At 39.6% G+C, this 12,570-nt stretch overlaps 1 protein-coding gene across 3 annotated transcripts in view; it reads left to right on the forward strand.

Moving 5' to 3' along the window:
* Window positions 1-12,570, forward strand: part of DTNA (dystrobrevin alpha) — a 388,958-nt gene that overhangs the window by 176,670 nt on the left and 199,718 nt on the right. For all 3 annotated transcript variants that reach the window (XM_027127719.1, XM_027127726.1, XM_027127718.1), the window contains exon 2: window positions 4,895-5,024. The gene's annotated coding sequence lies outside the window, so the exon portion shown is untranslated. The remainder of the gene's footprint in view (window positions 1-4,894; window positions 5,025-12,570) is intronic.

Consider the following 12,570-nt stretch of genomic DNA (forward strand, 5'->3'; position numbering starts at 1 on the left):
ATCTGGAGTGATTCTGATTTTAGTCCAAAGGCCACGATCCCAAATCCACTTTACTGTAGCTTCCTGAGCCACTTTCATGTTCTTAGGCCAGTAACTAATGATCTGGTGACATGATCTCATAAGTTTATACCACAACTCTGTGTAGGAAAGAGTGAGAAAACACTGACCTTCATGTTTGCTAATTGTTCCACCATCAATTGAACAAACATTTAGTGAGGAGAATTATTCATCATTAAAGATGATGTGCTAAAGACGATGAAGAAATAAACAAGACAGTCCCTGCCAAGTTGCATATATTCTTATACAGAGAAGAAAATTTATAGCAGTTGTACGTAGTAACATGTGCTACAGAGAAGGAACACAAAGCATGGTGTGCAGACACCAACGTCCGGGTACGGAGGGGCTAAGAGTAGAGGTGGGCGATGCGGGAGGAGTTTGATGCAGTAGATAGAGTTGGAGGAGCTTCCAGAGAGGAATTAGGCCTAACTTGTGTGGCGTCAGAGGTCTGGAGGAGACCAGTGGTAAAATTAGAGGATACTATTAGGACTGAGGGGACTCGAGCCATCTAACCAGTGTTTCTTAGCCTCGGCAGTGCTGTCACTTAGGACTGATGATTATTTTCTGACGGGAGCTGTCCTGTGCCTGTAGGGTGTCCAGCAGCATCCCTGGCCTCTACCTACTAGATGTCAGTCTCGCTTACCCTCCCTCCACCATCAGAAATGTCTCTCTACATTGCCACCTGTCCCTGGGGTAGAGACGAAATCATCCCTGGTTGAAAAGCACTGGTCTCAACCAATACCCTCATTTTACTAATGTGAAAACGGCAACCCAGTTAAGTATAAATGATTTGCCCAGCTAGTTAGTGGGAGAGACAAAAATAAAACCCAGGCTTCTGATCCTATTCAGCGTCCTTTCTATAACATCACACAGTGCTTCAAGGACCTTTCAGATCTAAGTTTTTCCTCTTCCTCCAGCCTCATTTTTGTTAGGTAGTTAGGGATCTGACTGATGCTGTGTGTGTGAACAGGGGTAGCCAGAGTCCTGAGCTCGGCCTCACCACTGGCATGACACCCTAGCACGCCACTGGGTTTTGGTTTTTTAATTTTATTGAAGTATAGTTGATTTAAAATGTTGCATTAATTTCTCCTATATAGCAAAGTGATTCAGTTACACATATATATTCTTTTTCGTATTCTTTTCCATTATGGTTTATCACAGGATATTGAATATAGTTCCCTGTGCTATACAGTAGGACCTTGTTGTTTATCCATCCTATAGATACTAGTTCCTAGCATGCCATTTGTGACTATGGCAGCAAAGAGTCACTCGTAAAAATCAGGACCTATTTAAGTTGTTGGGAAATTATCTGCACGAGTAGTTATTGTTTCCCAAGTAACTTTGACCATTCTTAGCCAAATCCCTTAACAACTGCTACAACTTAAGACAACTGACAGTGTAAAATACCAGAAAAGCCCCACATGCATGCTTATGAGTGCAGTGCAATGCCCCATCTTTGCATTTTTCTGGGGAGCCCTTTGCAGCTCTCTGGTCTTCATCATCTGTAACTGGTCCTCAAAACACTGAACCTGTCCCCTATGACTACAGTGATCTGAAAGTGGTCTCCATCCTAACCTCTGAAGTCTAGAAAGCTGGACTCATAACACTATAGTCTCCCAAGCATAACTAAAAGAGAAGAAAAGGCTACAGAAGAGATACTAGACAACCTCGTCTTCAGTCCTCCTTTTCACAGTTAGGCAATCCTAGTTCTACCTAACAAGGAAAGTAGATATAATGCTCACTTGGGTTCTACATTTTTTCGGAGTGAATAAAGGCCTTTGAATTTTTCCCATTGTGAGGAAATTATTTTCAGTATGGTGCAAACTCATAGGGGTAGAAAGAGGAAACTGGATCAAATGTTTATAAGAAAAGAGGACCACGAGGTATATTCATTCATTCATGCAATAAATATTACTGCCTATTTGTTAGGCATTGTTCCAAGCCTCAGGGGTACAGTAGTGAACAAAGTTCCTGCCTTCGTGGAGCTTATATCCTAGCGTGAAGTGACAAACAATGAATAAATAATAAGTAGTAGAAGTGCTATGTGGGTGAATATATATGAAGGTAAGCAATAGAGAATGAGGGAGCAGTACTGTTTTAGGTGGGAAGATCAGTAAGGACATGAATGTGAATAAAAATGTGAATATTCACTCCAGTCTAGTATTTGGTTTCCTCCCACATAACCTCATTTGGGAGTGTATGTGCTTGATCAAGTCCCACTACCACCAATGATTATCAAGCCTTTATTTAAATTGATACCATGAGTGTAAAGATTACTATCTTGTTTTGGTGGTCCATCCTGTTTCTGTGTGCTCTACATTGAGGAGATTATCTTAATAAGAAACAATCCGACCCCAGCAACTTCCATCCAAACTATAGGACTAAAATATGGCGCCCCAGATGAACCAAATACTTCTTTCTCTTGTGGTACTCAGTGGTAAGGTATTGACTCCTAACTCCAATCCGGACACTGACCAAAAGCTCTTCAGGGAGCCAGATGAAAGGAGACAGAGTTTTATTTTATCCCATGACACTAAATTTTAACTTCAAGTCACACAGTCAAACTAGAATTTGATAGCTGATGTAGAATGAAATAAGTTACAGAGAGAAAAGTATCATTTTCTCTTCCTAATCAATGTTCACATGAGAATTTTGCTTTGCAAGTGTCTACCGGGCTTCTGGGAGAATAGAGGGGAGGATGGATGCCTTTAATTCAGTGACAGTTTGGGAGGTGGCCACCCTCAGACTCAAGACTAGAAAGAATTATGGATAATCAGTCTGCATCCTCTGAAGTGGTCTCAGGGGACAGAAGCCAAGAGGGGTGGGGATGGAGCTGCCTACCAGACAGCTGGTTTTGATCACTGCCTATGAGATACAGGCTGAGATGGGGGCCACTTCCCGGTCGAGAAGGAATAGCAAAAATGAAAGCTGGCTCATAATCAAGATATCATCCAAATGGCAACTTTCACTGCAGTCACAGATCCCAGTTAAGGCATGAAACCTGAACCTCCCTGTGGGTCCTTTCACACAGCATCTCTATCTGAGCTCATCGCCCTCCTAGTCAATTGCAATCTGGGATGACCCAGGGACCTGGGCAAAAACCAAAAATGCAGAACATGCTTCCCCAAATTGCCAGGCAGAGGAGTATAAGCAGCAGCTTGATCCTAAGAGGTGCCCAGGCCTAAGGGATTTCTTGAGTGACTCTACGTTGCCAGATATAACTGGATGTAAGTTTATCTGTATGTGTAAGATTTATCATATACATATATATAGTCATATAAAATTATATAAGATGGTGTAAGATTTCCATTTATTTCCTGTTGCTCTAACTTGGAGAGCTGCATTCATGAGGGAGGGATAATATTTTTAACATATAACTTATTCCCAGATGCATAGGTCTAATTTACCCAAACCCCAATTTTTTTAAAAATTAGTAGCATGTACGTTAAGAAACCAAAAAATATCTGAAAGTGCTACTGTTGTAATAATACATTTAATTCAAAGAATGCCAGTTGTATGCATGTCCCTAGAATCTAAGTACAGTGAAAGACTATTGGGTTCTAATGTGAGAGAACAGGTGTTAATTGTGTCGTGAAAATCTCTTTATATCCTGTTAAATAAATATAATGCAATCATGAATATATCTGAGAACTTGGATTAGAGGCAGGGGGGAGTTATTGTATAGAATTTTCTCTATGAACCCAAAAGCCTAGGAGGCCTGAAGCCATGAAAGTTAAAAATAATTATGCCCTTGTTTTAGATAACCTGGGCCGAAGAAGACAGTTGGGAGAGGAAAGCGAAGGGTGGGTCTGGAGACAGAGGCCATCTCCCACCAGCCAGAGTACAGAGCTAGGCTCCTCTGTCCCTTCCTTTTCTGGCTTTACTGCCATCAGACATCTTCTCCGCTTTATTTGCTGTGATCCCCCTTCCCCCCCATTCTCTTCCTTCTTCTGAACATGGGATTTCCTGACTTCACATTTCTGCTGCTTCAAGCCACCTAGCACGTGGGATAGTAACATCCAGCCTGTGTGTTGGTGAAAAGAAGAAACGGGGGAAGGGAAGGGGAAGAAAGAAAGGTGGGAAGGACTAGCTGATGAGAGATGGTGGGTAAAGCATCTGGTCACTTTCATGCAGCAGGACTCTTGGGCAAATTGCCGCGTGCGACCTGGAGCCTCTCCTTCCATTCTCATCTGTGAGTTTTCTCAGAAGGCAAAAGATTATAAAAATCATTCCACCTTGTTAAGAAACACCAACAGACCATATTCTGAACTATTTACTGTCTACGTCATTGCTCTACAACATCATAAAGCGTGCAGATCATTCAATCATGTCAGGGTGCCTCTGCGGTAGCCTACACCTGCATCTACCATCGGAGGCGATGCCAGTCTGAGGAGTCTGCCTCCAACTGTAGTTTCCTTGGCTTTAGGAGAAATTATGGTGACACAATATTCCAGAAAATTACCAACTTGGAAAACAGAAGATTCCAGGTTTTCCCATTTCTGGGTTTTTAATCAACCAAAAACAAGAGGCAGTGTTAGCAGCCCAAGGTTCAAGGCTACTCTGTTACTAACCAGCTGCTTAATCTTGGACAGTCACTTTACCCCTCTGGTCCTCACCATCCTCCTCTGTAAAACAACTTCTGGCACAAATGTCTATTTTTTCAACATTTCTTATAGTAAATGAAAACCAAAGTTCTGAGTTGAGTATTACAAATCGTTCTTAGTGGATGAACGGATTTGTAAAACACCATATGTTCTAGATCTGCCCATTCTGTTTCTGTAATAAACATGTAAGTGTGAGTTGCTTAGTTAAATAAAAGTGTAATTTCTCATTGCAGATAAGTGAGATTTACCAGTCCCTGGATGAAACGCTTGGAAAGTCTTTAAATGCCAGAGTTGACTGCCATTTCCAAGAAAAGAAAATAGATGGTTTTGAAAAGTCCATGCTGTTTCTTCATTGAATTTTAGGTGAGTGAGTCTGAGACAAGAAATTTAAGATGGACATTGAACTATTTCCCCTTAAAGTGTTTCTCTTCTTTGCATGAAAAGAAAATGGGGTTCAATATAACCAGCATTTTATACTTTTAATGAGGTGCCACATAGTGAAAGACTTAGTTTCTGTGCCTTTTGTTTATTGATTTTTATTATCAGAAACCATCTTGAATGATGAGGTGTAAGACACAGAGATGACCTTGACATCTCTTGCTGATTTCTATTGAGCAGATGCGGTAATACTTCATTCTATTCTACAGGTCATCAAGTTTTTAAATATATAACAGTATTTAATATCAAAGTAATAAGCAAAAATGAGCTAAGACCGTGTTTTAATGATATAAATGAGAGAAACATTTAATGGTGAAATGACAGTTTCATCATTACAGGTCTGGGTGTGAGATAAGGCTAACATTTCAGAGGCTGCCCCCCGGGAGATCTCATATTGCTTAATTTAAGGCAGGGCATGGTTTAGGTTAGGTGTGGTTTTCAAACTGCTGTGCACAATTAACCATGCACATGTGCTCACACACTAAGCTTTGTTTTCCTGATCATGAGATAGATGGATATATATTTTTTACATCACCATACATAATTACCCTTCCATGCTACAAAAGACATGAGCGTACAAATTGGTGCCTATTAGTCTGCAGTATGCCACTGTCGTTTCTCAGCAGATCAGAGAGGAATAGAGGAATTGAGTGGTGGTCTTATCGAGGAAATTGTGTGGCTTTCTCCACCTCCTCCTGAGTCCTGTTTTCAAAGTGTGGCTTTATTATCTACTTTAAAGAATGGTGATTTCCAGAACATCAGAATGTACCTCTGTTCTCAGTTCTGAATAAAACAATGCAACTGACAGAGCATTGACCACTGTCTAAATCTAATCCAAAACGACAGTGATGACTCCTTTCTACCTTTTATTAACTTCAAAGTGAAGGTGGATTATTGTCTCATCATCTTAAGGGGGTGTAAATTTGGTTTATTGAGGTCATATGTGGAACTAAAATGGTGATTTCATTTACTTACAAGATATTTGTTGAATGTAATTCCCAGGAGCTAAACTTAATGCCCTTTAAAAATATCAGTAAATCAGTTTGCCTAGTGTAACGTTGCTCCGGAGGAGAAAATGAACATGGAAAACTTATTTTCTTAACTTACTTAACTCTCAGCTTTCCACTGTGCTGGTCTGGGCCTGTTTTTTTTTTTTTTTAATATTTATTTATTTATTCATTTATTTTTGGCTGTGTTGGGTCTTCATTTCTGTGCGAGGGCTCTCTCTAGTTGCGGCAAGCGGGGGCCACTCTTCATCGCGGTGCACGGGCCTCTCACTATCGCGGCCTCTCCTGTCGCGGAGCACAGGCTCCAGACACGCAGGCTCAGCAGTTGTGGCTCACGGGCCTAGTTGCTCCGTGGCATGTGGGATCTTCCCAGACCAGGGCTCGAACCCGTGTTCCCTGCATTGGCAGGCAGATTCTCAACCACTGCGCCACCAGGGAAGCCCCTGGGCCTGTTTTTAACTTCACATCCACTCCTTGCCCTGCTCCTATTCTGCTGATTCCTTGGGGGCTGACCCCTAGAGGCTGGGTTTTCCAGCCCCCGGACCCACCCCCTGTTGCCTCTAGCTTCCCGCAGTGACCTTGAACTCTGAACTCCAGTAATGTCACCTCTTCCCTCTGTCCCTTGAGACTTGTGGGTAGTGGTGTCTGTGGCTTCCTGCCGGTACTAACCTCCAGGTTGATTTGCTGTCCTTAGTTTAGCTTCTCAATTCTTCCATCATCTGTATAACAATTTTCCTGTATTAAATTCCATCTGTTTTAAATATTTAGACTGTTTTCTCTTTTCTTGGTTAGATCCTAACCGACCCATCAGTGCTTCATTAATTTCTCCCAAAATTATTGGAAGAAAAGTGAACAGGGATTACTTGCTTCTCCCAAGGAAAATAAATGATTCTCAGGAAAGAAAATTTTAAGTTAAATGTAAAGCTGGATATTTTTACACTGAAAAAAACTAACCTAATATATTTAAAGCCATATTCTAAGCTATACAATATTGCAGCATTAACTTGTTAGTGTTAACAGAGTCTTTGTCAATATTCCCCTTTTGCGTATCAAATTAATGGGAAGATTTTTTAAGTTCTCAGATATGCGCCAAATATGAGTTTTACTTTTCTAATATTCGCATTTCACAAGCTTCCGTACGACCAGTATAAGAACTTCACAGGGCATCAGTCTCATTCCTACATTCACGTTTAAATCTCAGGCTTCAGATTTATTTTATTATGGATCTGATCACTGTCTTTCAGTAATGGTTGTTTGCTATTTGAAGATCCCTTATGGTCCGAACATTTCCCACGTGCCTTAATAAAAACTGAGTATATTGGAAAGCAAAGTGATGAGGATGCCAAAGTCTGTCCTTTTTGACAGGTGAACGATTCGCCGCTGCCCAACAATCGCACTCACTCTAAAGGGCTTCCTGGATAGTAAAGAGGCTTTGTACTTAATCATTTTGGCACTTTACTTGGTTATTTTAAACGCCAGTGCCTCGCTATTTTCATTTCCTTTTCATTTATTTATGTAGACATTTTCCTTTTCAATCTTTTCTCAGAGGTCATGATGACTGCTCATATGTCCATTTTAATGTATTGTGGGTACACTCACAAGGACATGGTGTCCCTCCTACCAACAAATTTTCATCTGTTCAACCAACATCAGTGTTAAACCTGCAATACCTAACTGAGAATCCTTTTAGACAATGTGAAAATGAGGTCATGAGCAGAATTTCTTGGACCCCTTCATAACCTAAAATTGGGAGACACAGGGATGTGTAGCTTAATGGTATGGTTTAAAATGCACTATACGACTGGTGTCCTCACATCTTCCTTAGTTTGGTAAAACACCGAAAATTCTAGCCATTCACATTTCTCTCTAGTTTATGGAAATGAGGCTTTATAAAGTCATATTCAGAAAAAATAGTCTTGGGAAGAGAAATACACCCATTAATAATGCATACTACATTACACATAAGTCGAATGAATTAGCAAGGAAGAAACTCCTGAGACAGTGATGCAAACACTCAGCTTCTGAGCGTTTGGTACACATAAGTGGGCAGAGACTACTGAAATCATCTCACTAACTTTGTAATACTGCCTGGTGGGTCAAGGGGAACACCCATCATAAAAGATAACTCAGGCTGAACATACCTTAATGTCATATTGGAGGAGGGGGTAGGAGAAGTGGAATTATTAGTCCTGAAACTAATGAGCAACATTATGAATAGATATTTTAAACCACTGGTGCCCAAAGAGTTGTAGAAAGTGCTTTAACCAAGATATAGTCGTAGTACTTCTGCTGAACCACAGAATATGATGTTGGAAAAATCAAGTGCTATCCATCTGTTAAGGGAAATCATCTGTTATCCTCATCTTTGTGTTACCAAGTCCAAGCTCTTACTGCTCACTGCACAACAGGCCAATAAATTGAAAGACAAGTTATTGGGACAAGGAATAATGACTTTATTTGGAAAGCTGGCAGACCAAGAAGATGGTAGACTCGTGTACCAAAGAACTATCTTGCCTTAGAATTCAGCCTTCTTTTATACTAAAAGGGGAGGCAGTAAAGTCAAACGTTTCCTGGTTCTGGTCAGCCAGATGTGTTAATTTCTTCCTCCCTGCAGTCATTCACAGGTGGGCCTAGTCAGGCTGTTTCCTGTGAGCCAAACAAAGGTATCTTAGCTTAACACTCATTACCTGGGAAGAACGATTCCCAGAAATGGGCCATTATGTATAATTTAAGCTTATAGACAGCGTCCTTTTAGTGATTAACGTGTAATGGTATACAAAAGTTCTTCCCTATTATATTTGCATCCCTGGAAACAAGCACAGTGCTTGGCACACTGTACATAATTTCTAAACAAACAATTGGTGAATAAGGACATAGGCACAAAGCAATTGCTGGTTAATGCTTACTGAGTTCCTACTTTATACCAAGCACTGTTTTGTATGAACATATTCTTCATTTCATGTTTAAACAAATCTATAGGTAATATTATCATCTCCTTTTTTAAAGATGAGGAAACTAGGGCCCAGGAAGGTTAAATAACCTGCCTGAGGTTCAGTTAATTGGGGTGAAAATTCAAATCCAGGCAGTCTGGCTTAGAGCCTGAGCACTTAATTATTATGCTGCACTGTCTCTTGTGTAATATAGTCATCAAGTAACTTTAAAACACAGAAGCAACACTGTTTATTATCTTAAAATGTATGTCATTCTAGAATAAACCTGTATTAAGAAATCTTGCTCAAACCTCTAACAGCCTCACTTTGAACACAAATTCCCTCTTTTCAGTGTTCCTAAGCTCCTTGCCTTTTAAAACATGACTGCCTAAATCAACTTCCTAATTGACATTCAGATCTCATCATTTCCATTCTTTAATGGTTTGTCCTGATGTTAATATTTTAAAACCCTATTGCTCTTTCATGCCATTTGCTTAATGGAAGAATGTATAATCTTGAGCAGCAAGTTACTTAAGCTCTCTGAGCTTCACATTCCCCACCTGAAAAGATATATCCAATTTGTTGTGAAGACTAGAAAATAATATCCATAAAACAACAAAGTACAGTTCCTGGTATGTAATAGGTACCCAGCAGCACAGCAGCTGATCTAGTTAACCTCACCCACTTCAATCACGAAGCCAGTGTTGGCCGCCCCATCAACTGCAGAGCAAAATCTGCCTCCTATATTCCTTAGCATGTCATAACAGAAGCACAACAGACCCCTTGAGTCTCAGCACCTGCCTTTGTTCCTCATCAGTTGACCTTGGCTAACATGGGGATGATCTGCCTTCTCTGAGCCATGTGCTTTTTGCCTTCACTTTTGCTCATGCTGGTTCTTCTGCCTAGATGTTCCTCACATCCATACCCCCCTCCAAATCCCCCCTCACCCACAAGCACACATGCACTCTTCAGAGACTTGGAATATCTTAGTCATCTTTCAAGATCCACCACCTCTATTGCTACTATGGGTTCAGTGAAGTCACTGATGAACTCCTTCTGGCTCAACAGTTATCAGTCCTATCTCTGAATTCACATAGCCCTTTGGGCCATTTCTAGGAGATCAGCTCCTATTGTAGACAAGAGAAAGAAAACCCATCTCATTCAGTCACTCACAGTCTCATGTAATTCCTCATGTTATCTGTCCATCTTCCCTTTGTCAAGGACAAGTACCAAGTTTTTTGGTTAGTATTTGAATCTTCTTTACCAAGCTCAGAGTAGTCCCTTTTGGTTTTGAATGAAGCATGAAGCGTCATATTTTGAGAAAAGTTTGAGTGTTTTTAGTGTGATGAAGATTCTCATACTTCGCCCAGCCATTACAACAAAAGGGGAGTGCTCCATCAGGGGAAAGGGGACCTTATAGGGAGGATCTGTACCATTCTGTGCCAAGCACCAAAACAGATGCTCCACAAACGTTATCTTATTTAATTTTCATAACAACCTTTCAAATTGCCTATTATTTCCCTTCTTATTTAGACAAAAGCTGGGATTCCAAGAGTTAAGGTAAATTGTTAATCTCATATTTCTGGTAAGTGGCAGGACAAGAATGTTAAGTCACATCTTTCTACTGCAGCAAATTGCCACTCTAAAAGAGCTTTCCGTTTAATCCTATAAGAAGAATATGTTTGTAACATCATGCTAGAGTTTTCCATTTAAAATATTCCCTGAGGGTAAGCTATTTATAAGTCCACAAATCTTTTTTTCATGGCAAATAAGTTTATGTTTAGGTTGGTGCTAAAAATAGCACTATTTCTGTTCAACAAGAGTTTAAAAGATATAGCACCTTGTGGTTCTGACACCTATTTGTGCAAAAACCTCATGTATTAATGTGAGCATAAGCCTGAAAATGATATCTAAAGCTGTAGACTGATAGAATTTGAGGGCTAAATGTTATGTCGAATCACCACTAGAACTGGGGACTTTTAAAGGCAAGGAATTCTCTTCCTTTTTCCTCCTTAAGAATATTTATGAAATGAATATTTATAACTAATTATGAAAGGATTTGTAGTGGATGCGAAATAAAAATTTCTCTAGACATAATGACACTATTAGCACTTCTTAAGAGAGTACATAAACTTGTTCTGAATTTTTTTAAATCATATTATTCAAATACCATGTATAATATAAGAATAATAACTGATATGAAATAAAACTCCAAGGTTTCAAAAAAGGAAAGACAAATATGATATCACTTATATGTGGCATCTAAAAAATGATACAAATGAACTTATTTACAAAACAGAAATAGATTCACAGACATAGAAAACAAACTTATAGTTACCAAAGGGCAAAGGTGGGTAGGGATAAATCAGGAGTTTGGGATTAACATATACACACTACCATATATAAAATAGGTAAAGAACAAGGACGTACAGTATTGCACAGGGAACTATATTCAGTATCTTACAATAACCTATAATGGAAAAGAATCTGAAAAAGAATATATATCTACACATATATATGTATATAACTGAATCACTTTGTTGTACACCTGAAACTAACACAACATTGTAAATCAACTATACTGCAACCAAAAAAAAAAAAAAAGCAATCCTCTGACTTCATTTTAATTGCAAAAATCAGTATCCAGAGAAGGGTTCCTTCTTTTTGTGAAAAATCCTAATGATTCTTATGCCACATTTTTATACCTATAATGATCATTCATTTATTCATTTGTTCTTTAAATATATATTACACATCTCTTATGTTCCCTGACCCTGCGCTAGGAACCTGGTAGCCTGGGACAAATAAGGTATAATTCTTCCGAGTAATATTCTAGTTAGACTTGCCACAGATTATGTCTTAGCACTGTAGAATTTCAGCATCATAGGGGATATTTTAGATTGTCTAACCTAGACCCCTGTCTTGTCCGTTCAGGCTACAATAACATAATACCAGAGACTATGTAGTTTATTAAAGACAGAAATTTATTTCTCACAGTTCTGCAGTCTGAGAAGTACAAGATCAAGACACCAGCATGGTCAAGTTCTGGTGAGGGCCTATTTCCTGCTTCATAGCAGGTGCTTTGTCTCCTGTCCTTATATGCAAAAGGGGCTTAGGAGCTCTGTTAGGCCTTTTCTATAAAAGCACTAATCTCATTCACGAGGGCCCCACCCTCATGACCTAATCACCTCCTGAATTCCCCACGTCTAATACTATCACATTGGGCATTAGGATTTCAACATATGAATTTTGGGGGGACACAGACATTCAGACCACAGCAACCCCTTAATTTTATGTTGAGGAAGTTGAGACCCAGAAAAGTTAAGTAATACCCCCAATATCAGCAGCAAAGCCACACCTAGGACCTATCTGAGTCTCTTACCACCTAGCTGCTCTCCTCCATGAAACAAACAAGCCAATATTCCTATATTCTTGATCTTATTTTCCCCCAAGAGAAGTTTCCACATGTAAGGAGAGAAGACTGAGGAAATAGGCTTGATTTGGGTTTTATTTATAATACATAGAAGTAGGGTT

This window comes from Aethalodelphis obliquidens, unplaced genomic scaffold, assembly GCF_003676395.1.
Source record: "Aethalodelphis obliquidens isolate GAN/ISIS:26980383/991018 unplaced genomic scaffold, ASM367639v1 scaffold32, whole genome shotgun sequence".
Taxonomy (NCBI): domain Eukaryota; kingdom Metazoa; phylum Chordata; class Mammalia; order Artiodactyla; family Delphinidae; genus Aethalodelphis; species Aethalodelphis obliquidens.